Source organism: Cnephaeus nilssonii (genome assembly GCF_951640355.1).
Source record: "Cnephaeus nilssonii genome assembly, chromosome: X".
Lineage (NCBI taxonomy): Eukaryota > Metazoa > Chordata > Mammalia > Chiroptera > Vespertilionidae > Cnephaeus > Cnephaeus nilssonii.
In genome coordinates this window covers 49,846,446-49,860,858 of record NC_137071.1, presented here as the reverse complement: position 1 = coordinate 49,860,858, position 14,413 = coordinate 49,846,446, and positions in this window count along the sequence as shown.

Below are 14,413 nucleotides of genomic sequence, written 5' to 3'. Positions count from 1 at the left end.
CTCAGCCCCTCACCCAGGCTGGCCACACCACCATGGGGTGAGGGTCCCTGCTGGGGGGCTTGGCCAGCCTGCAAACAGCCATCAGCCCCTCACCCAGGTTGGCTACGCCCCCCAGCATGGACCCTCACCCCATGGGGGCATGGCCAGCCTGCAAACCACCACAGGCCCCTCGCCCATGCTGCCCCATGCCCCAAGGGAACCCCCACCCTGATCCGAGACACCCTTCAGGTCAAACCAGCTGGCCCCCACCCATGCACCAGGCCTCTATCTATACTAATAAAAGAGTAATATGCTAATTAGACTGGGAGACCTTCCAGGAGACCTTCCGGATGTTCTTCTGGACAAAGCCATGGTGGCGGGGCCAAGGTAGAGGCCAAGAGGGGAGGGCAGTTGTGGGTGATCAGGTTGGTGGGGGGCGGGGCCATTGGGGGTAAGCAGACCAGCAGGGGGGCCAGTTGGGGGTGAGCAGGCCGTCAGTGGGGGTCAGTTGGAGGTGATCAGGACAGCGTGGGGGGCAGTTAGGGGTGAGCAGGCCAGTGGGGAGGAAAGGTGGGGGTGAGCAGGCCAGCAGGGGGGGCAGTTGGGGGTGAGCAGGCTGGCAGGGGAGGCAGTTGGGGGCAAACACACTGGCACGGGGGGCAGTTGAGGGTGATCCAGCTGGCAGGGGGGGCAGTTGGGGGCGAGCAGGCCTGCAGGCAGAGTGGTTAGAGGCAATCAAGCAGGCAGGCAGGCAGGCAGGCAGGCAGGTGAGCCGTTAGGAGCCAGCAGTCCCGGATTGCAAGAGGGATGTCCGACTGCCAGTTTAGGCCCAATCCCTGTAAACTGGCAGTAGGACATTCTTCGAGGGGTCCCAGATTGGAGAGGGTGCAGGCTGGGCTGAGGGACACCCCCCCTCCCATGCACAAATTTCGTGCACTGGGCCTCTAGTATATTTATATACATTCTGTGTACTATTCCACAGACACACACACACATACAGAGATATAGATATAGATGATATAGATATAGATAGATATAGATATAGATATAGATATAGATATAGATATAGATATAGATATAGATATAGATGTAGATATACACAGACAACAATGTGGTGATAGTCAGAGGTAAAGGGGTTTGGGTAGGTAAGGTGGGCAGAGGGGGGATAAATGGGGACGAAATGAGATTTTGTTTTGGGTGACAGGTGCATGATGCAGTGTGCAGATGATGTTTTGTTGAGTTGTACACTTGAAACCTATATGGTTTTGTGAACCAATGTCACCCAATAAATTCAATTTAAAAAAAAACCAAGCTATAGTTTTGATATAAATTTATTTTAAAAATATACTAGCCCTGGCTCTTATTCTTGTACAGGCAACAAATATTTGTGGATTAAATTTGTTTAGGTTAAGTAGAGGAAGTAAACAGAGCTGTGGCTGCATGGTTGTGGCTTTGTAGGCAGGTGAGAGTCCAGATAGGCGGGGTCTCCATTTCCACCCTCTTTCCAATCCATTGGCACCTTCTAACTCCTCTGTTCTGGAACTGAAGCCCTTAGTTTTCTTTTCCTTCAGTCTGGTGGTTGCCCAACTCTTTCCCCCTTTCTTCTCCTTTTTCCAATCCCTGGATTTTAATATTTTGTAATTAATTTGTATCTTCCAGCCTTCAGATTCTCTGCAGTTGAGAGAGTCTGAAGTTAGGAGATGTGGGCTCAAATTTCACCATCCTAGCTGTGTACCATTGGCAGGTCACTTAACTCAGTTTCCTCATCTGCAAAGTGAAAATAACAATGCCTACTTGTAAGGTTGTTTTGAAGATTCCATAAGATACTATATTTGAAATTGAATTCAACATCTTGTCCAATGTCAAGTGAAACTATTCAGTTTATCAGTTAATAGCATCTAACTTCCTTTAGACAGAAATTCTGAAACAGAGAACAACAAAGCAGAGAGCAAAAAAAGGGCTGGATTATATTCCCAGGCTCATGCCTATGGATAGCACAACCAGGATTGTTTCTATCCAACTCCACACTGTGTAGTCTGGGGACAGCCCAATGAACAATATCATACAAAATAATGGGCCCTCTTCCTGTTCCCACTCAGCCCCATTGCTGCCTAGCAATGGCTCATTTACTTGAATGACAGATGAAGCAAGCCAGCAACTGTTATTCCCTGCATGGCCCTCTCCCAGAGTCAAGGACCAATTATTGTTTCTAGCAACTATGGTGAGCTGGAAAGGAAGCCTTAGTGAAGAAACTACTACCAGGCCACCAGGATTGGCCACCACTTCTGGCTTGGGCTAGCCAGCACCTGAGGCACGAAGGACCCCAGATGAATCCATTTGGCTGCTTGGTGGCTCAGATTAAGGCATAATGGGAAGAAAGCTGAAAACTGAGGCTCTGAGATTATCAGTGACTTGCAGTTCTCTATGTACCCTGGGGACATACTCAGGGAGTTTTCTGGCCCTAAGCCTACTGCTAGGGCCTGGAATACAGCCTACTCTCACTCCCCACCCCCACCACATAAACATTCATGATCCACTATAGAAACCCTAGTTCCTATTCAAGATCAGCTCTGAAGTCACCTCAAGCAGGAAGTTTTCTCTGGAGCCCCATCCCCCACCACTGCCAGATGTGAGTCTCCCTACTCTGGATCTCTTCACAGTTCCTCTCCTAAGGCATTTATCACATTCTATCATGTGTAACGGTTATTTATATATTTGTCTTATCCTTCCTTCTCTACCAGTTCATTTTTGTCCCCCCCCCCAGTTCCCCCACAGTGCCTGACACAGGTAAGAGTTCATTCATTCAGTCAACAAAAATTTACTGACCACCTACTCTTGGGTACTTGCTGAATATTCAGGAAATAGACACCCTGAGCCTGCACAGAACCCTTCTATCACTTCAAAGTCCTCTTACCTAAGACTTGTCTCCAAGGCACTGCTTTTCCACCTTACCCTGGGACACAGCAAGCAGGTGGGGGATCTCTAAAAAGAGGGGAACTAACTGGCTCTCCTCTCTTTGGTAGCTACAAAAGATACAGCTGTTAGGAACACATGCTTGCTCCAAAATGCCTGTGTGAGGCTCAGCCAGTGCTGCCTCAACCCCAGCCTATACTAGGTCCCTTTTGAGGGTTGTACCGCTAGCATAACCCATGAGACAGAGTACCAGATAGAGTTCCTTCTTAATCTCAAACTTTCTACCCATTTCCACTGACCCTGTGCTCCCACCACTGAGGGTTACTGAACATTTGCTCGTGCATGGTCCCAGGAGATAACATATAATGAATTACATGCCCTGAGAGTTTCTGCTTTCTGGAAACTTCCAATCTAAGAAACTGTAAGGCTCCCATTCTATGGCATGATTTGGTGGTTTAGGGGGACAAGAGAGCACACTTCTGCCACCTCAGCCCCACATGAGGCTTACAGAGGTGAGCTATGGTTCTCAGATCAAGCCTGGAGGAAACCTGGACTATCTGTTGGATGCATGGACCCTTACTCATGCCAGCAATGTGGAAGAACAAAGCCTGCATTCTTGGCAATATTGTCTTTGAATTGAATGTAGGCCAATGCCTAGAGCACAGGATTAGAAGTCAGGGCTGGATTTGCATCCCAGCTCAGCTACTTATTAACTGTGGGCAGATCATCTCTCCTTTCTGAATCTCAGTTTCCTCATCTATAAATACAGTTAATAACCCACTCAGAACCCTCAAAGCCATGCAGCACTCTAGTCATCAGCCAAGACCCTGCCATAATGTAATTTAGGGAATGAGAAAACAAAGGAGATAGATTATACACTTTTTTATACTTTTAAAAATTGTTATTTATTTAGAAAAGATTGTCATAGAAAGGTCCTGTCATGCAGGCTGACAGAAACCATAGAAATCTTCTTGTCCAACTTTTTATTGATGGAAAAATTAAGGCCCAGAGAGAGTAAGGTCTGCCTCAGGTCACCCAAACAATATAGGGCTACAGGAATGTCCCCATAACAAGCACCACTAAAGCTGGCTTTCACAAAGAACTGACAGTTAAGGCTCTGCTGGCTCCACTACCCAAAGTCCAAGGCTACTGATCCTAAAAGTTTTCTAATCTCAGAAGAGTTCATCACCAATAAACCCATATTCTTTCCTTCAGTTTAGACTGTGAAGAAATATTAAAAGTGACTAACAAGAGGAAATTTGGGGGACAATGGAAATGTCCACTATCTTAATTATGGCAGTGATTTTACAGGTGCATGCATATATCAAAACCATCAACCTGTACTTTGTAAATATATGTAATTTATTGGAAGTCAAACATACCACAAAAAAGTTGTAAAGAAAAAAAGAGCAGCATGAAGGATAAAAAAATCACATGATCATATCAATAGATACAGAAAAATCATTTGACAAAATCCAACACCATTTTTGATAAAAATTCTCTCAGCAAAATAGGAATAGAAGGATCATGCTTCAACATAATAAAGGCCATATATGACAAACCTATAGCCAACATCACATGAATGGGCAAAAACTAAAAGCATTTCCCTTAAGAACAGGAACAAGACAGGGATGTCCACCTCCACCACTCTTATTCAACACTAGAGGCCCGATGCATGAAATTCATGCAAGAGTAGGCCTTTCTTCCCCTGGCTGCCAGCACCAGCTTCCCTCTGGCACCCGGGACCCGGGCTTCCCTCACAGCCCCGGCTTTGTCCAGAAGGTCGCCCAGAAGGATGTCCAGAAGGACATCTGGTCTAATTAGCATATTATGCTTTTATTATTATAGATAGTACTGGAAGTCCCAGACACAGCGATCAGACAAAAATAAATAAATAATTAAATAAATAACAGGCATCTTCATTGGAAAGGAGGAAGTAGAACTGTCATTATTTGCAGATGAAATGATATTGTACATAGAAAACCCTAAAGAGTCCATCAAAAAAAAAACACAACTATTCAATTTAATAAATGAATTCAGCAAAGTAGCAGGATAAAAAATTAACACCCAGAAATCTATGGCATTTTTATTCACCAACTAGAGGCCTGGTGCATGAAATTCATGCACGGGGGTGTGTCCCTCAGCCCAGCCTGCACCCTCTCCAATCTGGGACATCCTTCTCACAATCCAGGACTGCTGGCTCCCAACCACTCGCCTGCCTGCCTGCCTGGTTGCCCCTAACCACTTATGCCTGCCAGCCTGATCACCCCCTAATCACTCCCCTGCCAGCCTGATCAACGCATAACTGCTCCCCTGCTGGCCTGATTGCCCCTAACTGCCCTCCCCTGCCAGCCTGGTTGCCCCTAACTGTCCTCTCCTGCAGGCCTGGTTGCCCCCAACTGCCCTCTTCTGCTGGCCCGGTCACCCTTAACTGCCTTCCCTTGCCAGCCTGGTCACCCCTAACTGCCCTCCCCTGCCAGCCTGGTCACCTTCCCTGCATGCCTGGTTGTCCCCAACTGCCCTCCCTTGCTGGCCCAATCACCCCTAACTGCCCTCCCCTGAAGGCCTGGTCCTTCCCCAACACCTCTCCCCTGCAGGCCTGGTTGCCCCCAACTGCCCTCCCCTGCTGGCCCGGTCACCCCTAACTGCCCTCCCCTGAAGGCCTGGTGCCTCCCCAACACCTCTCCCCTGCAGGCCTGGGTCCCCCCCAACTACCCTCCCCTGCTTACCTGATTGCCCACAACTGCCCTCCCCTGCCAGCCATCTTGTGGCAGCCATCTTTGACCACATGGGGGTGGTCATCTTGTGCATTAGAGTGATGGTCAATTTGCATATTACCTCTTTATTATATAGGATAATGAACTCTCATAAAGAGAAACTGAAACAACAACCCCATTTACCATTGCAACAACAAATAAGATAGCTTGGAATAAAATTAACCACAGAGGCAAAAGAACTATCCTCAGAAAACTATAGGGCATTGAAAAAAGAAATAGAGGAAGATACAAACAAGTGGAAGCATATACCATGTTTATGGATTGGAAGAATTAACATAATTAAAATGTCCTTACTACCCAAAGCAATCTATAGATTCAACACAATTCCTATAAAAATAGCAACGGCGTATTTCACAGACCTAGAACAAATATTACAAAAATTTATATGGAACCAAAAAAGACCTCAAATAGCTGTAGCAATCTTGAGAAAGAAGAGAAAAGTTTGAGTGATCACAATACCAAATATCAAACTATATTACAAAGCCATTGTAATCAAAACAGCCTGGTACTGGCATGAGAATAGGCATATAGATCAATGGAACAGAACAGAAACCCCAGAAATTAACCCACACCATTACGGTCAATTAATATTTGACAAAGAAGGCAAAAGCAGTAAATATTTGACAAAGAAGGCAAAAGCAGTAAAGACAATCTCAACAATAATTGGACAGGTACATGCAAAAAAAAAAAAAGAAGAAGAAGAAGAAGAAGAAAGAAAGTAGACCACCAACTTACACCACACACAAGAATAAACTCAAAATGGATAAAAGCCTTAAACATAAGTTGCAAAACCATAAAAATCCTAGAAGAAATCATAGGCAGTAAAATCTGAGACATCTCACATAGCAGAATTTTCACCAACACATATCCTAGAGCAAGAGAAACAAAGGAAAAAATAAACAAATGAACTATATCAAAATAAAAAGCTTCTGCGCTAGCTGGTTTGGCTCAATGGATAGAGCATCAGCCTGCGGACTGAAGGGTCCCAGGTTTGATTCCGGCCAAGGGCACATGCCTGGGTTGCAGGCTCAGTCCCCAGTGGGGGGAGTGCAGGAGGCAGCCGATCAATGATTCTCTCATCATTGATGTTTCTATCTCTCTCTTCCTCTCTAAAATCAATAAAATATATTTTTTAAAAAATAAATAAAAAACTTCTTCAGAGCAAAAGAAACAAACATCAAAATGAAAAGGAAATCCACTGTACAGGAGAACATATTTTTCAATGATACATTTGATAAGGGCTTAATTTCCAAAATATATAAAGAACTCATACAACTCAATAAAAGGAAAACAAGTAATCCAATTTTTTTAAATGGGCAAAGGACCTGCATAGACACTTCTCCAAAGTGTCTATGAGATAGCCAATAGGCACATGAAAAAATGCTCAAAGTCACTAATCATCAGAGAGATGCAAATTAAAATTACAATGAAGTATTGCCTCACATGTGCCAGAATGGCTACCATCAGTAAATCTACAAACAACAAGTGCTGATGAGGATGTGGAGAAAAAGAAACCCTAATACACTGCTGGTGGGAATGCAGATTGGTGCAGCCACTATGGAAAACAATATGGAATTTACTCAGAAAATTTAAAATGGAGCTGTTATTTGACCCAGTGATCCCCACTTCTGGGAATATATCCTAAAAATTCAGAAACACAATCAGAAAGAATATATGTACCCCTATGTTCATAGCAGCATTATTTACAATAGCCAATATCTTTAAAAAGCCCAGTTGCTCATCATTAGATGAGTGGACAAAACAGCTGTAGTACATTTACATAATGGAATACTATGCAGCTGTAAAAAAAGAAGGATCTCTTACCCTTTGCGACAGCATGCATGGACCTGGAGATTATTATGCTAAGTCAGAGAAAGACAAATATTACATGATTTCACTTATATATAGAATCAAATGAACAAAATAAACTGAGGAACAAAATAGGTCTAGAGGCATGGATGCATGAAACAGACTGACAGATCTCAGAGGGGAAGGGAGTGGGAGGGATGGGAACAGTTAACCAAAGAACATATATGTACATATGCATAACCCATGGATACAGACAATAATTTGATGATACCCAAATTTTGAGCTGAGGAAGAGCTTAGCAGGGTCTGAATATTACTAAAATGGCCTAAAAGTAGCTTTGTTGTTCAAGATCTGCATTCCTTCCACTGTGTTTCATGGAGGCACCAAAGGCAGCTTTCTTCAAAGTTGTTATATCTTCCACCCCCACCCCACCATCACCGCTCTGCCCAGAGTATTCAGGCTCCTCTTGGCTGCTCAGCTGGTACACAGCATGGGGCCCACTGGGCAAAGTCTTAAGGCCATGTCCTGCTCTTTGGCCCATCCTGTGGTAATCTAGGGCAAGCCAGGCAGAGACACAGGGCTGGCTTTTCTGACTTCTTTTCTCCAGGGCATGGGGGGGAAGCCTTTTGGGGGCAATGGACCACAGAACTAAGCCCCAATGGATGGGTCATTTTCCCTTAACAATAAGAAAAGGCATTTGAGTGGTATTTTATATTTTATGAAAGGGTTTTCTATATCATTCTGTCTCATCACCACAACCATTATAAAAGGTAGCTGGGCTGTATCCTTAGCCCAATTTTAGACAGAAGTAAACTGAAGCTCACAGAGGATAAGCTTGTAGGCTTTAGAGTCTAACTCAGGGGTCCTCAAACTTTTTAAACAGGGGGCCAGTTCACTGTCCCTCAGACCGTTGGAGGGCCGGACTATAGTTTAAAAAAAAAAAAAACTATGAACAAATTCCTATGCATACTGCACATACCTTATTTTGAAGTAAAAAAGCAAAACGGCAAAAACACCCGCATGTGGCCCGCGGGCCGGACGCCTGGTCTAACTTCTCTTCATACTCCATGAAGCTGCTTAATAGGCAAAGGTGGGAGGGGCAAGAGGCCAGAAATCCAGGAAGGCTATGGTGGGTATTTCAGTCAGCATAAAAATGAGGACTGAGTAAGGAAGTGGTGAATCACAAGACTGGAAAGGTTGCTTGGGACCCATTTATTGTGTGAACCCTGAGAAAGAAGACACCTGGTAAGAACTCCTGGTGGCTAACTGGGCTCAAATTTAAAAACAAAATACAAAAACAGCATTTCTACACAGAGGCCTCTCAGGCAAACTGCACTTCACAGAAAAGCCTGTACTGAACTGCCCGCCTTGGCACTGAACTGCCCGCCTCGGCACTGAACTGCCTACCTGCACTGTATTTCTGCCTTCTGAGCCAACCCTTATAAAGATTTCCTGGAACCTATTTCAACCAATAGGGCTATACTGCCACCATCCAATTGTAGCTATGCAGCTCCAAACTGAGTGGCTCTATTCTGACCAATCAGCACAATGCCTTTTGGACCAATTAAACTGGAAGGATTTGGAGTCCTCATTTGCATGAGGACAGACCAATCAGAAACCAGGGGTGGGGCATTCTGTCCATATAAGCCAGCTCCTCTCTAGCTTCAGGAGCATACTTTCCCTTTCCACCAAAGACAGAAGCCTGCCTTTCCCTGGCTGAACTGAAACACAAAGTCTCTCGGAGCAGGAGTAGAGTGCAGCTGATCAGCAAAGGCCAGAGCAGACTTGCACAGAAGGGAGCAGGCCAAAGCACAGCTGAGCAGACCAGTGCAGCATAAAGCAGACTGGCAAGGAGCAGAGCAGAGTTTTTTAGCTGGAGAGGGGCCTGGCCCTAGAGCTGCCTCACAGCTGTGCTGGTTCTCACAGCCATGCTCTATCACCATGAAGTTATTTTGCACTGAATAAAGTTTCCTTCTTTACCACACCCCAAATTGGGAATTCTTGTTGGCATTGAATTGGCACCAGCTATCATTGGTTGACAGTAGCTTTAAATGCCAGCCTGAGGGTCTACATATTTGTCCCCTATTTTTGATAAGACTAGGGATGGATATTAACTAGACTTATAGCAGTGATCATTTTTCAATTTATACAAATATTGGTTCATTATCCTCTACAATTAATACTAATATAATGTTATATGCCAATTATACTTCAATAAAAAAAAGAATAGGGTTATAATTAGTGCTTGGAAGGGAGGTGGGGACAAAACTAGTGTTGTATGTAAAGAGCTGCCTTTGCTTTGCTTTTTGGCCTCCAACAAAACAAACAAGCAATATTAGGGTGACTTCAGTTTTCCTCCTTCAGCCATGAGAAGACACATGGAGACACTTATCCAGGTTAAATAACAAAAGCCATTTCCTTCTGAGAAGCTTGCTTTTCAGCTCCCATGGAGGGGGATGTGGGGTCATGGAGCAGAAAGCAATGAAGGATGGTAGGAAGATAAAGGGAGGACAAGGAAGGGAAATCAGGCTTCAGGCCATATCCTGACAGCAAGCCAGGCCCAGCCCAAAGCTCTCCAGAGATGCTCTGGATAGTTTCCCACTAGGACAAATTCAACTTTAATTAATCTGTTTTCCCCTCCAGCTCATTGTTGCAGCAGGCAAAAGGGAAAGCCCTGAAAGTCCTTGCATTTATTCCTTTAGCTAATCACCCAGGCAGCATCAGCGGCAGCATGCACAGCCCAGGGCAGACTCCCATGCAGGCTGTAGAAAGTGCACGTGAGTCAGGGAACCAGGTGGCAAGTTACTGAGCTTCCCTGAGCCTCAGTTACTTTTTTAAAATTCTTTATTGTTGGAAGTATTACATATGTCCCCTTTTCCCCCATTGGCCCCTCCAACCCCACCCCTGTCCCCAGCAGTGGCCTTCACCCCCTATTGTCTGTGTCCTTTGGTTATGCTCAAATGCACGCAACAAGTCCTTTGATGGATCTTTACCTCCCTCCCCCCATCCTACTCTCCCTTCCCTCTGAGGTTTGATGGTCTATTCCCGTGGTCGGCAAACTGCGGCTCGCGAGCCATATGCGGCTCTTTGGCCCCTTGAGTATGGCTCTTCCATAAAATACCACAGCCTGGGCGAGTCTATTTTGAAGAAGTGGCATTAGAAGAAGTTTAAGTTTAAAAAATTTGGCTCTCAAAAGAAATTTCAATCATTTTACTGTTGATATTTGGCTCTGTTGACTAATGAGTTTGCCGACCACTGGGATAGACAATTCTTGGATTCAGTCCCTTGCTTTTCATTCCATTCCCTTCTTGCCTGATGTGTTTCTATTGAGAAATCATTTGATAGTTTAATAGGATATTCCTTGTAGTTAACCTTCTGTCTCTGTCTTGCATCCCTTAAGATTCTTCCTTTGTTGTTAACGTTTGCCATTGCAATTACAACGTTTCTTGGTTTAGTTCTTTTTGTATTCATCTTGTTTGGGGCTCTCTGTGCTTGTGTGACTTTTTTCTTCCCCAAGTCAGGGAAGTTTTCTGTCATTATTTCTTCAAATAGATTTTCTATTCCTTGCTCAGCTTCTACTCCTTCTGGCAGCCCTATTATGCAGATGTAGCTTCATTTCATATTGTCCCAAAGCTCCCTTAAACTTTGCTCCTGGTATTTTATTTTTTTTCCAGTTGCTGTTCAGATTGGGTGTGTTTTTTTTTCCTACCCTGTTTTCTAACTTGCTGATTCGGTCCTCATCTTCTTCTAGTCTACTGTTGAAACCTTCCATTGTGTACTTGATTGCAGCTATGTCTTTCTTCATTTCCTCTTAATTCTTACACATGTTGGTGAATTTCTCATCCAGACATTTGAGCATCCTTATAACCATTACTCCAAATTCTTTCTCTGACAAGTTGCTTGCCTCCATTTCATTTAGTTTGTTTACTGGGGATTCTTCCTTTTCTTTCTTTTGGGGTTTGTTTTTTTGTCTTCCCATATTTGCTTTCCCTTTGTATTTGTTTCTATGTAATGTGAGTTGCTGTCTATTTCTGGCTCTGGGCAACCTGCTTGAGGTCTAAGAAGTTGAAGCCCCTAACAGTCCAATGGTCTGGGACTCCATAGCCCAGAGGTTGGGTCTGTATTGAATCTCACACCTTTATTGTCTCTGCTCTGAGTTGTACTCCCTTCCCGCACAGATCTGGTCTCTCAGTTGTCTGTTGTAGATGCTTGAGGTCAGCAGGGGCATGTACACAGTTCCTCTGGTATGCGAGTCCCTGTGAGGCTCCAGATCCCTCTGGCATGCATTTCACTGCGTGGCCCTTGTGCTTGCACCAGGGTGGCACACTAGGACCCTCTGGAATGTACTTGCAGTATGGTCCTGGGGCCTGGGCAGGGCACAGCATCTGTTGTCTGCAGGTTATACCATCAGCACGGTCCTGGAGCAGTGCAGGGTCCTGGAGCCCAGGCAGGGAAGTGTGGCACAGGAGGTCTCTCTACCATGCACTCATTGTGAACATCTGGGAGCCTGTAATGAAGTAGTGCACCACTCACTGCAGGGACACAGTGGTGGTCCCTTGCAAGTTATGGCTGGCAAGTGGCTCACTGCTCGGGTTTGCGATGGTGTCCAAGGCCAGTCTGGATGTTGGTGTGGCTGCACTCCTGGCTTCCACTGCTCCACTCTTCAAGATGGTGTGGGCTTCATTCCAGAGCCACCTGCAGTCTAGGAGTACCTGTAGCAGTAACAGGGGCTCTTTGTCCAAGAGAGCCTGGTCTGCCAGTCCCAGAGACTCTTGCGAGATCTGTCAGTCACTCATCCACACACACACCACACATCCATACACTCCCCTCTCACTCCTTTACTCACTCACACTCTCTGCTGGCCTCCATGTTGGGAACCCTCTCAAAGGCTCAGTTTCCCCAAGTGTCAAATTATACCTGCTGGGCTAGTAAGAAAATTTGAAGAGCTCAATCAGATGGAGGCCTATTGCAGTGCCTGGCTCCCAGTAGGGACTCAATAAATGTCGGCTTCGCCCAGCCAGTGTGGCTCAGTGGTTGAACTTCAACCTATGAACCAGGAAGTCAAGGTTCAATTCCTGGTCAGGATACATGCCCGGGTTGCAGGCTCAATCCCCAGTGTGGGTTGTGCAGGAGGCAGCCAATCAATGATTCTATCCCACCATTAATGTTTCTATCTCTCCCTCTTCCTTCCTCTCTGAAATCAATAAAATTATATATTTAAAATAAATACATGCCAGCTTCCTCAGTTCCTTCCACTGTGTCTAGAATAGCTGACAGGGAATGCCCACAACACAATGGAGCAAGGAGTTGTCTCACAAGCAGAAGTAGATGAGCCTAGTGTAGATTTCTTTAATCCAAACAATTTATGAATGCATCCCATGTAATGTTTTGGGAGAATAAGGACTGGGATAGTGTGGAATAAAAGAAAAATTTGAAAAACCCTCTTTCTGGAGGACCTAGTTGAAGGTGGGGAGGTAAACTATTCAGTGTAAGAGATTCTGCTAAAGCAGAGTAATTTGAGGTTTAGTCATTACTATTTCTGCCTTGAATGTCAATAAAAAAGGTATTAGAGGAAGCTAATGAGGAAATAAAACATAGTCAATGGCCCAGTTTTCTGTGCTCATGGAGGAAACTCTTAGTAGATGTAATAGATTAGTAAATCTATTCTAGTCTTTCCTTGCTCCCACCAGAGATCCAGAAATAGGAAGGTCCCTGAAACCAGATGATGATAATTCCTGTCACACAGCTCTCCTGACAACTGTCTGCTTATAGCAGTGGTTCTCAACCTTTCTAATGCTGCGACCCTTTAATACAGTTCCTCATGTTGTGGTGACCCCCAACCATAAAATTATTTTTGTTGCTACTTCATAACTGTAATTTTGCTACTGTTATGAATCGTAATGTAAATATCTGTGTTTTCCGATGGTCTTAGGCTCTTCAGCAGCGGTTCACCTAACACCATCAGAAAACACAGATATTTACATTACGATTCATAACAGTAGCAAAATTACAGTTATGAAGTAGCAACAAAAATAATTTTATGGTTGGGGGTCACCACAACATGAGGAACTGTATTAAAGGGTTGCGGCATTAGAAAGGTTGAGAACCACTGGCTTATAGGACTCTTCCTAGAGAGGCAGGTCACTGTAAGGCAGTATATCCAAATATCCAGTCACCTGTGGGCCACCTTCTCTCTTTTTACAATATCCACTATTGACCGTGAGAAGAATATACCTGTTGAAAAGACTCCTCATGGTTAATTGGGCTCAAGTTCATAACTGGAGTCTAGCAGCCATTGTTTGCAGAGGCCTTTTATGCACATTGCATACCAGAGAAAAGACACAGGCTTAGCTGTCAACCCTTATAAGAGAACTCCTTGAATCATATTTCAACTAATAAGACTGAGATGTTCCTTGTCCAATCAGAGCTGTGGCTTTAGCCTCATTTGCATCTTCATTGACCAATCAGAGCAGCTCCATTCAAACCAATCAGGACAGTGCATTTTGGACCAATAAAACTGAGAATTTGGAGTCCTCATTTGCATGAGAACAGACTACTCAAGGACCAGGAGCAGGCACTCTTCTCTATAAAAGCCAACTTCCCCTCTGTCTCTGTGGAACACACTTTCAGTTTCCATTGAAGACCACATTTCCCAAGCTGCAGCACCAACATCAGGATGGGAGTACAGGACCACCTCACCCACGTTGTTTCATAGCCATGCTGTATCACAACTGTTTGCATTGAATAAAGTCTTTCTCTCCCTTCAACACACCCCAAGTTGGGGCCTTCTGTTAGAGTTGAATTGGCCATAATGACCTTAAGTTCACACCACATACCACCTGAACTATTGTTTCATTAATATTTTCCTTTAAATTTCTCACTCTTTTACTTAAAGAAACTGTATCCCTCGTGTAAATGGAAAACCACTACCACAT